A 19,218-nucleotide genomic window follows, 5' to 3' on the forward strand; every position below is an offset into this window, starting at 1 on the left:
AATTAACATCGCGATAAAAAGAAGAAGAAAAAAGATTAATTCAAAATTATTATAAATTATTACTGTACTGACAGGTTCTATTAGTAATTTCGTATAATACGTTTCATTATTTCATTTAAAGTTACAAAAGAATGCAACTTCCGTAATAGCTCTTGAATTTGTATTAATTAATTACAATCATAATATCACCAATTAATTATAGCGATATAAACGTGATTATTCGGTGCTTTTATGTAATAAAAGGAACGAAATTTCTTTAAAGGCTTTTAAATTTATTACAGTTAGCTCCGAATTATACAATAATTTCGAAGCTAATTTAATAACGTGGCCGTGTGGATTGTTTGATCCTTCCATTTCACAATGCGCGGGTGTATAATCTTATTAGCGGCCTTTAAAGCTAATTACAATCTTATGATGCGAACGTAACAACCGATAACTGCGTCCGTGGAGCACGACAATATGTTATACAACGTCGCAAATAGGATGCCGGTGTTCAATGAAAAAGAAACGAGGCACAGAAGGCTCTTGAAACGGGATCCCAGGTCCATAAGGCCAGTTAAATAATAAATCAAAGCGGACTAATTTGAAGCCCCTTTCTAATGGCATGAGGGAAATGTAAACGAACACGGGCGCCCAGCAGACGCTATTAATAATGACACTTTGATCAAAGCATTGAAATTTCCGTCAGTGATATCTTTGACGTATCATAGTTAGGTGGAATAATTATGATACGCTCGCGCGCATTATGCGATCCTGTTTATGAATTATTTAATTAACGGCAGCTAATAACGAATTTTGATACGCGCGGCATTATGAGCCTCTCTCCTCGCATTGAGCCGCGCGCTATCTATTGCCGTGAGGAAACGGTTGTTTCGTATACCTTGTGTGCGACCGGAATATTTGTGACAATGCAATCGCGTATAATTACGATTACAGGCATCGCGCACGGCGCATTGCCGCCGCGCGTAGCGTTGCGAGACAGTAATTGCATGTTGACTCAATCCATTCTCGCAACGCACGTGGGAGCGGCCAATGAGAATCGCCCGGGAGTGCGTCTCGATAAATAAAGTGGCATTGATTCCCCTCGCGCGAAATCGAACGGACAAGCGGAAAGCGGTATGCGCGCCCCCAGCTTTCTCTCGCAATATTTTTCTTCGATTTCCCCGTGTAGCGTCGACTCGAAGCGGGACGAGGAGAAAAAAAATTATTATTTCTTCTGAGCGAGCGCGAGCGACTTTTAATTAACGTGACTTTAATAAAAACGCAAGTTGTATCGAATATTGTGAAAATCGGCGGTCCAGCGCTCCCGCGGCCGAGAAAACACAAAGCTCTTCCGGCGGAGAAATCAGCGGCAGAGCGGTTAGTTCAAACGAATAGTTCTTTCAGCTACTTTGCCCCGTCGTCTAAAATAATTGAAGAGAAACATGTCAGATGATTTTACCGGTTTGTATCAACCTCTTGATTGGAAAGCGGCTGGGAACTGCAGATCGAAATAAAATACCGGTAAATTTAATGGGGGAGAAAAATGTGGAAAACTGAAATTAAATTAAACAGAGACGACAGAATTTTCGATACCCGCCCATTTTTCGCAATTAACAACATACTGTTAATCGTCACGGTGCGTGGAACAAATGGCACTACAAACATTCTGGGGAATAAAAAGGTTCCTATCGAAGAAATGAACGTCACGTTAGAATGACAGAGAAACGGTTGTCTGTGACTTTCCAAACAGTTTCCGACGTTAATCGCAATCACGGAGGATTTCATTTCGACTCGCCAAGGTGGAATTGGTCTCGCGCAGTTAGTTTCCACGCCGTCGCGAATCTGCGCGCGGAAACGGAAGACGCGGGGAATAGAAGTAACTAGCGAGACGCGACGAAAGAGAATCGACGGAGCGGCAAACACTTACGACAGAACCTGAATTCGGGGAATATAATACGCAATTACGCGATGGCGAATAATTAATTGTGTGTCAAATGCGTGTGCAGCCTGCGCTGTAAAATAGTTACATTTATACTCTGGTGAAAAAATGACAGCAACCCATTTTCGGGCCCGCAATTAGTAATCGAATTATTTGGGTTGCTCGTAACTCTAATCTTTTACGAATTTTACCCCGCGTAACTAAAAATCGCAATTAGCTATTCTATCGATATCCACACTGAGAAAAATATCCGATTATATATTTAATTTCTTTTACATAATAACTGTACAATTACATAATAACAAACGGATATATATTCTATTAAATTGTATATCTGATGAAAAATGCGATTGGTTTTTCAATCAAATTTCATCGGAAAAATTAACCATCGGACACACTGTTTAATTGGTTTATCCGATGAAAATTTTTCTCAGTGCAAGATTTTTAAGTAATACCAATCAATTCTCTCAATTAGTTCTGTCGATATTCAATAACGCAAAGATAATTTTCACTTAAGAGGCAGTAACCGAAATGTTAAGTTGCTTAACTACAAAACAAAGCGGTCAAAATTTTTTCCAGAGTTACGAACAATCCAAATAATTCAATTACTAATTGTGGGCCCCAAAATGGGTTGCTGTCTTCTTTTCCCAGAGTAAAAAAGTCTTCAAAACACTTGAAACGAATCAACAATGAAAATAATTTGTACGTGAAAGAACATGAATGTAACATCCCGAGAATAAATCCGAGTAATGGATAACGTCAATTTAAATTTTATAACGAAAACCACCCCGTGACATTTTTATCGAATACAACATTCGGTGGATAAATTCTTCATTTCCGTCCTAAAATCGAGCATCTTAGCAATCTTAGATTAATTGGAATAGAATCACCGTGTCCACACGTAACGGTAACTTCGAAAATTCTCAAGCAAATTAGATTCGCGCGATAATCTATGTTGGCTGTTCCACCGAGCGGAATTTACGGAATCGCGTCTTCGCGATTGCAGCACGGAATCTGCGATCGCGTTGCGCGCGTGGGATTATAATGGGAACCGCGCGGTATTGCGATATTCATATCGCGAGCTGCTGATTACGTCGGCAAACACGATCGTCGCAGCTCGGAAATGCGGCTCTCGCGACTACGGTATGTAATCTCGAAATAAATCTTACATCGGCGCATATAGCGCGCGTCGCCCCCCGGATTGTGTTGCACGTTACGTAGCGCGCGTTCGATATAAACGCGCGTGCATGCGGCGACACCACAATATGCATCCCGACGATGCAACCGCGGCTGCACTCAGCTGCTCTGAAATTCGCGGAGTACGTGCAACCGCATCCGCAAGCTCTCTCTCGCGGGATGCTTCTTCGCACGTGCATTCGAACGCTTAAGCCACGTTTAATCCCTTTGCTAGCGGCTCCTTATTTGTAAAAAAAAAAACACTGCGTATTCCTTTCATGGACTCATAAAAATGTCACCTCGCAGAAACCTTTTAGTTCTTTTTTTTAAGTACTTAAAAATTTTACCTAAAACGTGAGTTGTTTCACGTGATTACGTTACGTTACGTCGTTTAAAAACCCTATTGTCTTAAGTCTTGCGTCCACGATCCAAGAACTGTGTTCAAGTTCTAGCTCCGAGAAGTGTGTAGCCATTTAACGGAAAAGCTGCAAGTTGATTGGTTACGCATTTCTCGGAACTAGAACTTGAGCACAGTTCTTGGATCGTGGACACAGGGCTTTATGTTGAGATACCGCTTACATTTGTGCGCGATAACTCATTTCGCACAAGGATTAGTGTCCCGCTAGTTGCAAATACGATCGCGTTTTACACTCGCGAATATTACTCGTTAGAGGATTGTTAAGCACGAAATTGTCCTCCTTCCTTCTGTATAAATATTTAATTATTTTGTAATCCGACGTTTCAATCATACAAATATTTTTTCAGAGGCTTTGTTCGCCGCCCTTTCCTCTTTTTCGGGCATGGCCTATTAATATTATTTTACGAAATTGATTTTTAAGCGGCGCTCGTGGTACGTGCTTTGTATTTTTCGCGCACCCAGCAGTCGAACGAAATTGCCCGGATGATTGGTTAGCGGTTTCCGATCGCGCTTGCGATCGCGCCTCGATGGAAGCTCGCAAAAGCGACACGACGCGAACAATTATCGTGCCGCGTCGGGCATTTTCATTTCTGCGGGAGCACTCAAATCGCAACACTCTCTCTTTTTTTTTCCGCTGCTTCCCGCCGGACACGCGTCGCGTATCCGGTTCAGCGCGAACCACCAACTGATCTCTGTATTGAAATCGCTCCCCGCTCCGCATTATTCCAGTACGCCTCTGGGAATCCTCGGTAATAGCGCGTCGTTGAAAATATGAAAAACGATATTGCATCCTGTGTCGGAAATTTCATAACAACTGCTTCTCGTCGCACATTATTAATATACAGGATATTTCTGAACAACGTCAATTAACTCTACGAACGTAAATGTTAATTTTTTACTTTAAAGAGATAATTCCCGAATTATACAACGATGAGAGAGAGAGAGAGGAGAGAGAGAGAGAGAGAGAGAGAGAGAGAGAGAGAGAGAGAGAGAGATTTGATATATCTTCAATTTTATATTAACAAGATAATTATCAGAGCATCTAGAATAAAGACAGCTCGATAAAACGGAGACTCATTTCAGTTTAACACTGCGATCTTTACCTATAACAAATGTACGCAAACTACAGCGAATTTCGCGATACTTAGGGATCCACAACCATTCGTAGCAGTTTCCAATGTTATCTTCTAGATAATGAAACTCTTTTCTCTTCGATCGGTAGATAACGGTAGTCTATCGTCGGCGGCATCTCGAGCGATCGTCGAATAAAGCTTGGCGCATTGTTCGTTCGGGCAGCTCGTGGAGGCCGCATGGTGGACCACTGTCGTCACCCCGAGAGAATTCGATTCATCAAAGTTCTTGCCAAACGAAAGTCTCGATAAGGAGGGCGAGAAGAGCACAAATGAAAAAGTGGGAATAGCAGAGGAAGACAAAGTGGGACAGGAAGGAAGACCGAGCGGGACAGTGTGTGTCAGGTGTGAGCGAGAGAAAAATTTATTGTTCGGAGAGAAGGGAATAAAAGGATTAGAATTCCTTTAATCCGAAGCAAGCTCTTCAAAAGTAGAAAAAGTCGAAGAAGAAGGTATAAATTGAATAAAATATCTGTTTAATCCTTTTATATCTAACAGATATTAAAATGCGAGAACGGGGAAAGTTTTTACTTTTATTTTCTTTCTGGAGAAATTGTCAGAGGTGTGTGTTTATTAAAATTTATAATTTAAAAAGAACCGTTACGTTCATTCCATTCCACGTTTAGTAAGAAATATCAAAAATGGGGAGAGAGCCTTAAATTTAAAGAGACAAAGGAATGACAGCGAGAAGGGAATTCACTTGAAACTTACGAGAAACGCGAATGAAGAAGAATGTAATAGAGGCGGCAGAAAAGACGGAGAAGAGACGAGACGCGCTAGAAGACAGGGAAGAAAAGAAGATGAATGTCGACAAAGAAATGCTGACGAAAAACCGCGTGAGCATGCAGAGCGGAGAGAAAGATGCAAAGGAAGGAAAAGCGAGAATGAAAACGTCGAGGAACGCGGCGAGGAACGAAGGCGGGAGCGTAACGAAACCGAGTGAGAAATGGCGAAAATGTGGAGAAACAATAGGAGTAGCTGGAATTGCGGGCAAGATGAAGATCTAACAGTACGGAAAGACGAGTTAAGAATTCAGGAGAGGGAAAAATATGTTTGCGTTAACTCTGAATATGTACCGCCTCAAAAACTCAAACATCTCGCGTGACGTATTACATCTTAATGTTTCTTCTTTCAAAGTCCATAATTGATATAAAAATACATTTGCTGTCACAATATTACGAAGTTCTCATTATAAAATAAAATTTAATGCTTGAGTTTTATTTATTTAAAAGAACTTGTTACAGCTCACCTTTTCAATGCATGTTTGGCAAAAACAAAGTACCTCGAATTATTCCATAGATGACAAATAAATTTGTGAAATAATTTTTAGATAAATAGTTGCATAAAATAAAATACAATTTACAGATTATCGTAATATATGTTTGCGTTTCGAGAAAAGAGGGAAAGAAATAAAAATTAAGAATTAAGAAGTGAAAACGCGATAGATATACATTGTGATGATGGTCGAGATAGGAAACGAGAAAGAGAGAAGGATTGAGAAGAGATTTCCGAAATAGATCTGTGGCGGTTTCGCGACATGAAACTGCGACGTGTGCGATAGACCGGCGCGATATCATCTGGCGAATTCTTTTTCGACCGGTTGTTCTATCGCGCGATGAATCCAATTGATATCGACGTCCTGGCCAGCGCGAAATTTTTGGGAAGACTCGAGAACCGTGCGTCCATTCAATCTGGGACGTGTCGGTCCTGCCTTCGACAACGCGAAGATTCCTAACGCGATAATGATCGATTTTAAAAGGTGATTACACGCCTGCGTGCATCGAGGAAGAAATGTCAAGGAGAAACGCTAAAAAACGAAGCGTTTGATCACTTGGCGATCAAACGAGCGCAAGTTTATCAAGAAATATAGAAATACAGAAACATATTATATAATAAAAAGAAGTAGACATATTATATAAGAGCGTTTCTATTTTCAGAAAAAAAAGTAAATTTCGTCTGTGACGTATTTTCACTGAGAAAGTGTATTAAATCAAATTCACGTCTGTGAAGTAAATTCTATTACTATGTCTTGATTTAGACGTTCGCAGAGGACGCTGAATTCCGGAATCAAAGAATTCGTGTTAGCCGTGGAAAAGCGAGCGGGCGTTCGCGATTTTCGGCGACACGGCGAATCAACGGGATCGCCTCTCAAAGGCTACTAATTTTTAATTAAAACTTCGTCATCCTTGTCCATTATTCGGAAGGCGGAGATTACCAGCGAGCAGAATGGCGGATTCGACACACACGGCCGCGGTCGTACTGTATTAATGTCGTTGCGACCGAAGGAATGTCGACCGCGGCTCTGTCAATTTTTAATTAAAAACTTTGCGGCCACCGTCTGGAAACGAAAACGATGTTGCGTAATAACGATGTTTCTATGGTATTAATGTGAAGATACAATTAACTCCACCGCATAATCGTTAAACCTGTTATATATCATTCTGTTATTCGTCATACTATTTTCACGATCTCTTACAATTAGATCTATTATTTCTAAGAAAAATTATTGTTACTGTTACATGCACATAGCCGTATGAGATATGCTCCTAATATGAGATAGTAGTGTTTCTGCCGAATTAATAAAATTCGTATGGCTCAAATGTGATAAACGCAAATTTCAAGGAATAAAGGACTAAGAGCCGTGACAGGGTGCTAGTGTCTAAATATTTTATTCTAAATTTATTGCGAAAAAATTAATAGACAACATTTGCTGGTTCCATTATGAATTTATTGCCCTGAGAGTGAAATCTGCTTAGTGGACAATCCATTGTTAAATCGTGTAACCGTCGCGGAGAAAGAGTTGCGATTGAATTTGGATGTTGAACATTTATTTTATATTAGAAGCCTATCTCATAAGAACTTTCCTATGATTTTTAACTAATAAAATTTATAAGGTTCTGATGTGAAATTACAGATACGAAGTAATAAAGAATATAAGAGCCCAGACGGATGTTAGTGTCTAAAGGATTTTAATTTTTAAATTTATTGCGAAAAATTTACCTCAGCCAGGGTTTGAGCACTTTGAACCTGGACCTCCCTCTCATTAGGCTCGGAGTCTCAACTTTTTTACGCGCACATATACACCTCTGTGTATGCAATATATTTAATATTTGATCATACATTTAAAATATGTAAAAAATGTAGAAATTTATTTCCTTGATAGTCTTTTTATGGATTTTCTCCTTCGTTCTGCGATATGAACTTCATGAGATTCTTAATATCAGAGAAGTAGCAGGGGAAGCGCGACTATATTGTGACTCGTTTAATTCCTGTCCGAAGGACGATCGAGAATGTTAATTAAGGTATTGGTTCGCGAGGTAGCCCGACATATCGGCCACCGTGAAATTGACAGAGTCGTGATTTAGAGTCCGAGCGATCGAGGTTAACGATGAAGCTTAACGATTCAAGGAACGCGAAATTTCCTCGGTGGCGTTACTCAGGTATCGAACTGCGCTCGGCGATCCGGTTCCCCTTGCAGTTCGGGACCATTTAGCTTCGCGAGTAATGGCGTTCGATAATGGCTTTCCAACGTTCGAAGACAATGCTTGGATTTATCGTTTTTGCACCGGCGCTGACGCTCAGTGCAATTACGTTCGCGGTTTCTTGATGAATCCATAACTTATTCGCTACGCCGGTATCACTTTGGGCGAGAGACGCCACGACAAGAGTTTCATCTTCCGCGGACGACAGCTGAAAATACGATTCCCGAAAAATAATTGCGGAGGGCGTAACGTGGCATAAAACACGTTCTAAAAAAAAACAACTACAAACGCCAAATATGATAAGTCGCGAAATTCCAAGCATTATAAATCCGCAGAAAGATGCGCGCGGTTACAGCTCTGTCGAGAAACTCGCTCGCCTGTTCATCACCGAAGACGCAGATTGATACAGACGAATGCGCATTGATAAGTAGAACGCGCGATGATCAGGCTTTCGCTAACGACTGACGGGTGCACCGTGTTATATGCATACGTCGAGTGGAACAACACCGCGGATTACGTGAGCGTACACGTACGACGGCGCAAGTAGTGGTAGTCAATTAGGAAGCGACAGTAGTACATGTCAATATCGTGCAGACAGTGGTAAAGCTCAAACATGTAGGCGGACGCACGTGCGCGCGCGCGAGGATTACCGCACACCAGGTTAATTTTGGGGATGATAACGAAGGCTCGCGGACTATGATAGTCAATTAAAGTGCAGCAGACTATTACAATGGAGAGTTTGCGCTGTTATGCTGGTTGTAGCCAAACGACGGCAGCGGCTTCGCAGTAGTTAACTCCGCTCGTAGTTACGGGGACGCGGATAAACACTTAAATGCTCATCGAGGCGATAATTGATAATTGCCTATTTGTCGTGCCGTGAATGACGCACGGCGGCTGCATCTCGCGTCGCAAAAACAACCCCGAACGTTCATCACGTCGAGCTAGACACGAAAAATAATAGCTAGGAAAATAACGAATTAATGTTACTATCTATTTGCTGAAATAAAATAATTCGGTCCCTTTCAAAAGACGTACTATCCTGATTCTTTTCTCGTCACGTAATTCTATTGTATTATTGTGGGCATGTAATGCTCCGAGTAAAAATGCATCTTTTGACACACAAGATTTATCCTAAAAAGACTTATTTTTCATTTCCCAACTCGATACACGTTCGTTCTTATTAGCGTTTCGGCGCAATTTTAATCAAGGTGACTATCGATCTAAGGATTATCGCTCCTAAACCACGCGAAACCGCGCGAGCATAAATCATTCACCGACGCAAGGACATAAATCTTTCCGCGTCAACAGCGTGAATCCTTTCCATTCCGATAATCGAACGTTACCCGATCCGGCTCGTTGGGCCGTGACGACCTCATTAAAATTACTTTCCTTCCAGTCTAAGACAGTTTTATCGCGCGGAGAATTCCTAACGATTAATAGTCCTTAAACGTAGCAATTAATAATTCGTAAAGTTTTTGCAAAGATACGGACAATTAATCAAGCGACAAATGAATTAAAAGTAATTAGTAAATTTCAGACTAATAACTTCCTCTTTAATTATATACGACACGCGCATGCATGCTCCTCTGTTAAGTCTTTCAGCTATAAAAAAAGAGAGAGAGACATGTGCGCGAGCATATTAATAAAAGATAAGGAATTTTCCTCAAAAAGAGAAGTTCATTTTAATACATCATTTTCCGCGAAAAAGTATTGTCATCCACGACGTGCGCTGCCTCGCGCGCATTACGGCCATGAACATCCACCAATTTAAATCCCCCTCCCAGCGACGTAAAGCCTTCCTCAGAAGTGGATTATCCGCTCTCGGGCGTGTGTCGCACTCCCCGTAGCAGCGGTTCCGGCTGTCGTCCGTAAATCAACGGATTCGTCGGCACTCGCAAATTGGACACTCAACCGCAATATCGATACCTCGGGACCGCAGACGCGGGCACGCCTAAACCGCAAAATTGTCGAAACTACCGGGCCCGGCCGGACGGTCGGTCGTCCCGATGCATACGTATGCACGCATTGTCGTGGATAACGAATCGACAGGCATTACTTAGGGCCGGCGCGTTAATTAATCACGAGCGACAGCTGCATTCTTGGACGCTTGTCGCCCCCAGCGATTCCGCAGCTCCTTACACCCGTGTGTCATCTCGCGGAGCAACGACAATACTCACGGCAACACTCCTCGATGCAGTTCTGTCCGACCTCCGGGGCTTGTCATATCGATAGTAAGGCGCGAAGAGTGCAAACGATTTTGGAGCTTTTAGAACTTAAAGATTTTCTCGTTAACGACGCGACATCTCATGGATGTAAGCTCCTAGAGATAGGGAATTTAAAAACCCTGTTCAACATCGACATTCCTTCAATTGATAACGTAAGATGATACACGGAGAGAACGTTCTCTTAAAACTTACCCTGAAAATCATGTAATCGTGGGACAACGTGGCATTTCGAAGAGATGAGAGTTTTTTTGAAATTTTACCATACACTTACTATTAAAATGTATACTAAATATAATTACTAGTAAAATGTATTGTAAACGAGTGAGAACAAGTGTCCATAGGCAAATGGCCCCATTTTTTTCGCGTTCGATTTTGATCACACAGTAGATACCAAACGAAAGGTCTCGTCAGGCTGATTACAGATATGTCAGTCTCGGAGTGTACCTATGGTACCCACTCCGAAGGTTCCAGTGACGAAAAATGGCGTTATGAATGCTTTTGACCGAACCTACTGGTTAGATTGTAGAAAGTAAAAGAGCCCCGGATAATAATTCACTTAATCCACCTAGAACTTACTTAGGTTCGTAGAAAATACAGGACTATCATTAGCATCGACATTTGGGAAACCTTTTAGTCGACTCCAATTCGGTTTTGGAATTTTTCGAGCCCGATATCTCTGCAACGTTAAATAGCTACACTCTGAGCCTGACATATCTGCGATCATCTTGACGAGACCTTTCGTTTGGTACCTACTTTGTGACCAAAATCGAATGCGAAAAAAGTGAGGCCGACCTTGTTTTCTCACTCGTTCCAAAAACTCTTCTAAAATTCTTCAAAATGACGCGTTGTCCCACGATTACATGATTTTCAGAGTAAAGAAAATTCTCCCCGTGTATAGGGCGAACAAGCAAAGCGTTTTTAGTTTTTCATCTCACGCGCATTGTATAAAATTATTTCATTATAGTTATTCTTGATAAAGCAATATTGCATGACGCGGAATAATCAATTGCTTTTCTGCTGTTGCTACCTTCGAAAGATAGCCTCTTGTAAAATAATGAATATGGGAATTTGTTCTGTCCGCGTGAATAATAAATCGAAGCGATCGCGTGTCTGCACGCCGGGCGCTATTTAATGAATCTAAATGCGGCTTTATTTCGTTCGTGCTCACGCCACCTCCGTCGGCCGTTAATTGAATATCAAATGCGCGGGATTCAATAAAAAGCACGATCGCCCACGGCATATTTGTCAGTTTGGATTTTAGGCTGGACGGACGAGGGGAAATGATTAATGCTTCATTTGAGATTTCTCATCAACTACATGCGAGAGCTTTGTCGCTTTAATTATCTGCGAGAATGACACAAAGCGCGCGAAGCGATGCCAGGATTTTTTCCATTTTAATTAAGTTTTCGAAATATCCCATATCGACAAAGAATTCTCGAGCCTTTCCGGGATTGTATCGCATAATCCAATCCGTTATTCAGTATTCCTCATTCGTCCCTCGTTATATGATTGAAAATAAAATGAAATTGTAAAATTGATACGTAAAATAAATAGATTAACTTTAAATCTTAGATTATAAAGAATAAATTAATTACGATGATTTTTGTGAACTATTCTTCTCTATTTTTATCGAATATATTGTTTTTATTTTATCAACGTTTACTCGGGTTTTTAGAATTAAATTTCCGAGACTTGAATTAAAAAATCTCTTAGTGTCTTAATTTAATATTAAACGTACTTTATCGCGCCATAACTTTAAAAGTTAGTTGAAATACTAAAAGCAACAAGTGTGGAAAAGTTGCCCAAAATATTGTGAATATATTTTATAAAATTCTCAAAGAAATTTGTTTCGATACTGATTTCCGGCTTTATAAGAGTGAAAGAATGGCCGATGGTTTTAAAGCACTCTATAGTCGGATATTTAAAAGCACTTCACGTTGCCACTTACATTGTAAAAATTCATGTTACCATCCCGGTTGGTAGCACGAAAAAAGCTGCGCGTAAATAGCGAACGAGAGGTAGAAAGCTTCGACGAGCAAGGGAGGTTCGTGACGAGGTTGAAAGGTGTTGCGATGTCCTTATTACTTGGCACGATGGCCCGCCGAGTCTTCCCCGTCTAAAAGCCTTCTGTAAAGTTACTTCTCTAGGATGCACCACCTGTCGAGATGCACCACCGTTCAAAAAAGGAGAGCGCCGGCGGTCGTCTCTGTCAGCGCGTTTCTTGCGACGCTCATTAACACTCATGATTCATTAGGGCTCTCATGTCGTTGACCCAATCTCCTTAAGCACTGTCAAGTAGATTGGACTGCCGCATTATATTCTACTTGTTTTAACGTACACGAAAGCGTGACCTTTCTCTACATTTCTCCACCGTAGACATCAACATTGCTTATATCTGGCTCACTTAATTGACATTAAAATAAATGTCGGCTTTTTTTTTTTTAGGAATCCTCGTGCAGCTTCCGCAGCCATCAAATCATAATTTTGCGGAGCGCCAAGGGTTCGACAGAACCCGAGGAAATATTTTTTCGTTTTCGGCGAATGAGAGAATGTATCGTATGCACCTGCGACATCGATTGCACCCGTAAAAGTGGTCGTAAAGATACGGAGTAGATGAAAAACATCGTACGCGCGTGTCATCACGCTCATAAACAAAGCCATGACCAGGCACACCGTGACCAGAAGAGAAAAGACATTGTCGTGAAGCATTCTATTTCATTACGACGAGCGTAAGAGAGGACGAGGGACCGACGAGACCGGACCGGTTTATGACGATGGAATGAAAAATTTATCGCCGACATGTAGACAGGTGCGCAGGCTAAAGACGATGTAACGCCAATTTTTTTCACTCGCATACGAGATGCGCCACGCGATCGTAAACTGAAACTTCGCGTATAAAAGAATGGATCGGTTCTATATCTACCTATATATTTATCGACGATGCGGTGATTTGCGATCTGTGAAACCTATAGTTAAAAATTAAAATGAAACGTTTGAATTTTGACCTCGCTAGACTTTCATTTAATTTCAAAGAAATGATTTCCTTATCTTAACCAAAATTTTCTTTGAAACTAGAATTTCTAAGAAAATTCACATCTATTCCTTCAAATCTAGCAAATGTTTTAGTAGACATAAATAAAAATTTAGTAGACTCAAATATGATTTCAAAGTATCTCTTTTGTTTAACCTACATCTTTTTCCCGGGTGTAGATCAGCGTACTGTGCACTACAGTCGTAAATGAGTTACAGACCAAAAGTTGTTCTGTCCAAACGAAATATTCCGCACACGATCGCACTTGGACGTGGATGTGAAAGGAAAACGTCTCGTTTTATTGCGGGGCATCAACTATCAAGTTAATATTCCGGAACTTTATTGCTTACGGGCCCTGCCGTTTAAGCGCGGTTCCGCTTAAGTGCGTTCGTATAGATCGTAGTCGCCTTGTAAACCGCGTTCAACAGGGACGGGGGGAGTTAAACACAATCACGCGATACACGCTCGTCTAAGGAATCGCGCCGCTGGACGAATGAATTTGTCGTGGATGGCAGGGCGCGGGCTACCGGGGAATCGTAATAACGCGTTTTACGACGCCTCCCCCTCCGCCCTCAAGGTACTCGAGGAGCGTAAAATGAGCTCCTTCGAAGATATTCGCAGTCCGAGCGGGACGGGTGGTTACTGCGTCTCGGGATTTACGGCGCGATTCTGCTTGTTAAGTGTCAGAGTTTAAAACTTCGGTTATGCGTCGAATGGATTACGGGCACCGCTTCTTCTCTCTATCCCCGGGTTTTTTTTCCCCTCCGTTTTCTTTATGAGCGAGAGTTCCGCCCAAGTTGCGCTTCTCCGCGAGATCGAAGTGCACTTGTTTCGAAAGGTTTGAGAATCGCGTTTATCAAACGCGCTAATTAAAGTTTACATTAAGTTTGATACGCAATATGTATAAAAATACTCTCTTTAAATATACCGTAATATTTTATATAATAATTAAAGAATGAAGGAGAAAGAGAGCGTACTATACGTATCTCTGTATTGTATCAATTTCAAAAGTGGCATGTTTCTCAAACGCACTAATTAAAGTTTACATTAAGTTTGATACGCAATGTATATAAAAATACTCTCTTTCAATATACCGTAATATTTTATATAATAATTAAAGAATAAAGGAGAAAGAGAGCGCACTATACGTATCTCTGTATTGTATCAATTTCAAAAGTTGCATTACCCATGTTTCTCAAACGCGCTAATTAAAGTTTACATTAAGTTTGATACGCAATATGTATAAAAACACTCTCTTTAAATATACCGTAATATTTTATGTAGTAATTAAAGAATAAAGGAGAAAGAGAGCGCACTATACCATACATATCTCTGTATTGTATCAATTTGAAAAGTTGCATTATGCATGTTTCGATACTTTTGAAATAAAACTTGTTGAAAAGGTCAGGGAATATTGATTTATTATGCTAACCCAGTTTCGATGAAAGAAACCAATATTTCTCGTCGGGGAGGAAAAATAACTTTGTGCTAGACTGCTAAATTATAAATCGCTAGTGCAATTATTATAAATTCTATTCTGAGACATTTTGCCAAAAATAAAAGACCCTCATGTTTGACTAATACACAGCGAGTACACGAAAAGTTTGAGACGCGAGAGAAGACATCGACATTTCGACTCTTCTGGGACGTTGAATTTATGAATCCTACGAAATGTAATCTTAAAGTCCTCGCGTCACTTCTTTTTAACTTTTATCTTCTGATGAGTTCTAAACTCCGTCCCCGGCTCTATTTCTATGACACCTGCCTCACGGCTTCTCTACTTTACAATTTCTTTCTTTTACCGGTAACCGCAAGTGTCTTTAAAAACCGTAAATTTCCCCGCACCGTAAAGCATTGTAATATGTGCCGCCGCGATAATCCCTGTTTATATCCCTTGAAGAATCACATTCGTTTATGCGGACTACGAAGGATCTCGGGATATTTTTAAAGGTCCCATCTATTCTACTTCAATGCGATGCTGAAGCTGTTCAGAATATGTATACATCAAAGTCACTACAAAAGCGATTTTTGACCCCTCGTATCTCATAAATAACTGTCGGGAATTTAGCAGGGAAAGATGGGAGGAAGAATCGAAACTTGGACTACAAATGAAGCATTCGTAAATATTCATGGGACTTTTCTGGGAATTTGTGGCGGTTTTCCAGTAGCTGGCACAGCCTCGCCACGGTAATTAAGGCAATTAACATGCGAGCCGTCAAGGAAGTCCAAGAGATCGACGGTAATTACAAGACAAAAAGGCTATCGTTTTTCTGAAATTCAGCAACACTGGCCAGCAGCGAATAACAAGCAGGATAGTATTATACATACATATATTCGCGAAGAGTAATAAAGCATTCACGCAAGTGGCTAACGATGGCATTTATTATGAAATTATAATTCCCTACACGGGTATTCGGAGCAATTGTATCGATCGATTATATTTCTATCAATAGCGTATTATTCTGTGAAACAATCTACTCGGTGAAAATAGGTCGACGTATAATAAAAAAATTATAGCGCACAAAAATATTCGTTTCAAATAAATTGATAGATATATACGATAAAGTAATTAAGAAGTAATAACTTTTCATTGATTAGTGATCGAAAGTCCGTTATAATAATTAATCATTTAAATGGTCGTTTAATACAATTGTTATAATTTACACAAAAATTCGTTCGTAGAAGTTTATTGATTAAAAACTAAAAATTTTATGGACTGTTTAATCACGGCACCATAAAAAAAATAGCCGCCCGAATTTTTATCGAACCTGAAAAATACGTTTCGGAAAGACAGTTTGATGCAAAATAAAAGAAGAATTAAAACAGGAAACTTGTAGCCGACCTAACTGGCGTATTCCTCTATTTATTTAATACAATGTTTCACTATGTGAGTCAACGTCGTCACATAGTATTACTTGGTAAGGACCCAAAATAGGGTCGAAACGTTGTATTAAATAAACAAAGGAATATGCCAGTCGGGTCGGCTACAAGTTTCCCGTTTTAATTTTTAATCGTCACTGGTGACTACAAGTAACTTCTTTCATCGTCGATAAAAGAAGAACGTGACTGTAAAATCATAAGCCATCTTGATCGACTCTGCCTCTTTCTTTGCAAAAAGACATCGCGGCAAATAATTTTAGAGATGTCGTCGAATTAAACCTGAAAAATGTACCGATTGCGTACGGAAGCCGCGATCGTAAAAATTCGTGTTCGCAATTCCGATTCGCGTGTGCACCTATCAAAATGTTCAGAATATAAAGATACGGCGGTCGCGTATGCGCGAGGCATACAAGCACGCGGCAGGAAGTAGCCATATAAAATCTAAATAGCCGCTCGTAAAACGCGAAACGCGTCGTTCTTACTTCCACTCGTGAGATAAAAGCAATGTTATCTCCCCCCGCCCCTCCGTCCATTTCGATTTGCCGCCCTCAAAGAATCGCTGAAAAAATCCGCCGAGGCTGTTGTCCCGCTCCTTCGCACCCCCGACATCTTTTAACCCGCGTTGTAATATTTCTTTAATGGCCGCCGATATCCCCACTCGACAAACGGTCATCTTGATATGAGACAGTCGAAAGCCCCGCAGTGAATCTTTATACGAAAATAACCGCGAAGAGGACTTTTATCTCCTCATTGATCGATTTATTTCGGCGAGGTGATAGCGCTACGCTTTCGAGAACTCTGCGGTCTCGAGTACGCATTTTATCTGAAGATGTGATTATACGAAAATCAATGCTTGACTATTGTTATTTATTACTGGCAACTTAAAGAGATTGCTATGTTTAAAATCAATATTGTTTAGACCGACTGAATTTTAATAATCACGTCTGATAAAGTATTACAAGCAGATGGAGTAAACTCTCACAGTCGCCACTGCGTACGAAAGAAAACCCGTCTACGAAAAGCCGCGCTGAAGAATCTGCGAAGAGGAGACACTTGACTCGCGACGTACTCTCTAGTTTATTATATGTATATTATTCCACAAAAGATGATTAAAATAAGACGATAACAAAAGCGATGGCGAAAATAAATGAGATTGCTCTTCTTTGAGAGATATCGCGTTTGCTTTTCTTTTTTTTTGTCATTTCGTCTGCGAGACGCACGGGAAACGGTAAAAACAATTGCAGCCGCTTCTTTGTGCAGAAAAGTGCATAATACCGTCATAAACGCACGTAGTGCGGGCGCGATGATGTACGTATAAAAATGCAAAATCGGGGAAACTCCCCGACGGCGAGAACAAAAACAGATACGGCAAATGCCGACGTGCGCCCGGCAGCCGCAACAAAATCCCAGCAATTCCGACACAAATGAAGTATGCAAAGTGTACAAATGTAGTAGTGCTTCATTTATCCCGCCGTTATCGACATTCCGCGGATTTTATCTCGACCGCCTGCGCGTAGCCGTTCGCGGAAATCGTCTGGCGAAACATTCGGTGGGACGCGGCATTTTTTTCGCCGGCTATATCGCGACAAAAAAAAATGCACACGTCCGTATTTCATATTCGACCGCGGTATTAGCCGTATCGGTCTATGCAGAATGGTATCCGGGAATGTAAGCGCGGGCGTAAAAGTGGAAACGGACCGCGTGTGATCAGACGTTACGTGAATGTAAAGCGTGAACGTTCAAAGGATGGAATAAGATTTCGTGCCAGAATTTTTTATACGCACTTTCCTGCGAATCGCGAAGAATGAAACGACACAAAATAAGTATCCAGATAATAATTACTTGGAAAATACCGACCTGATTGCTTCCGCATTGGTCTAGTTTACATCGTGCACTTGACACGCGTATCAAATAGTGTATATGAACTGATCAGCCAACTGACTAAACCAATTTACTAGTTATTTACTATTTGTTGCTATTTGATACGCGGTATCAAGTGCACGATGTAAAGGCCATTAAATGGAACATAATTATTTCAGAGTGGAAGAATTAAAGGATCATAAGGGAATATGAATAGATTTGAAGAGCGAAAAATATAAGAAATTTAAAAAAAAAGATTTCATATTTAAACTCCACACTTTTATTCCAACGAGCGTCATGATTCTCGGGGGTTTTATTGACGGTACGTTTTTATATAGTTTGGAAAAGTATGTCGCTTTAAGCATAACATATGTCTTCTGCATTCCATATATCCATCTACCATTTGCTCATCGCCCGGCATTCGGCATGACGTTCTGCGTCGGACAAGTCACGAACCGTCGGACAAGCTTGTTTTTTCATTTCTTTTTCCGTCGGAACGAGCGCTGCCAGAAACGTTTTAAAATCCTGTTCGTCGGATGGGATCCGGAGGTGTCGGATCGAGGCTACTGCGTTTTTCGATGACAACGCTTTCGGCCACCGAACGGCGTTTTCGTCCGCACTGCTCGGCGGTGTTCGCAAAGCGATCCATCAATTAAATCGCGTTTTGTCGAACGCGCCGCGCATATCGATCATCGGCTTTCGTTCATCCAAAGAAAAAGCAATTTGATGAGAAAGAACCCCGCTTTTGTGCTCTCCCTTCAGGTAGTTAGCGCGGCTAAATCCTATTTTAAATCCCATCATATCACATATTCGTTATAAAATATCGATGTGAGTCCTGGGGGGGAATTAAATATCGAGTAGACGTTGAAATTCTTGTCATGAGTGCAATCTCGTGGTTTCTTTAAGTATGCATTTTTAAATCCTCGAATCGCGACATTTCTTTCAAATGCCAAGTCGAAACAGCAGACATTTAAATCACACCCACAGAAAAAATTGCCGGTTCCAATGCTATTACACTTTAATGTATCATAAAATAGAATCGATATAGCGCCAGTCATATTTATTATAGAGAAAGGAATATTTTAATCTTAAATG

At 40.8% G+C, this 19,218-nt stretch overlaps 1 protein-coding gene across 2 annotated transcripts in view; it reads right to left on the reverse strand.

Annotated features, from left to right (window-relative positions):
* Window positions 1–19,218, reverse strand: part of LOC105564471 (hemicentin-1-like) — a 253,172-nt gene that overhangs the window by 35,120 nt on the left and 198,834 nt on the right. The window lies entirely within an intron of this gene.

The sequence above is a fragment of the Vollenhovia emeryi genome, unplaced genomic scaffold (genome assembly GCF_000949405.1).
Source record: "Vollenhovia emeryi isolate VEMERY1.0 unplaced genomic scaffold, V.emery_V1.0 DF939164.1, whole genome shotgun sequence".
NCBI lineage: Eukaryota > Metazoa > Arthropoda > Insecta > Hymenoptera > Formicidae > Vollenhovia > Vollenhovia emeryi.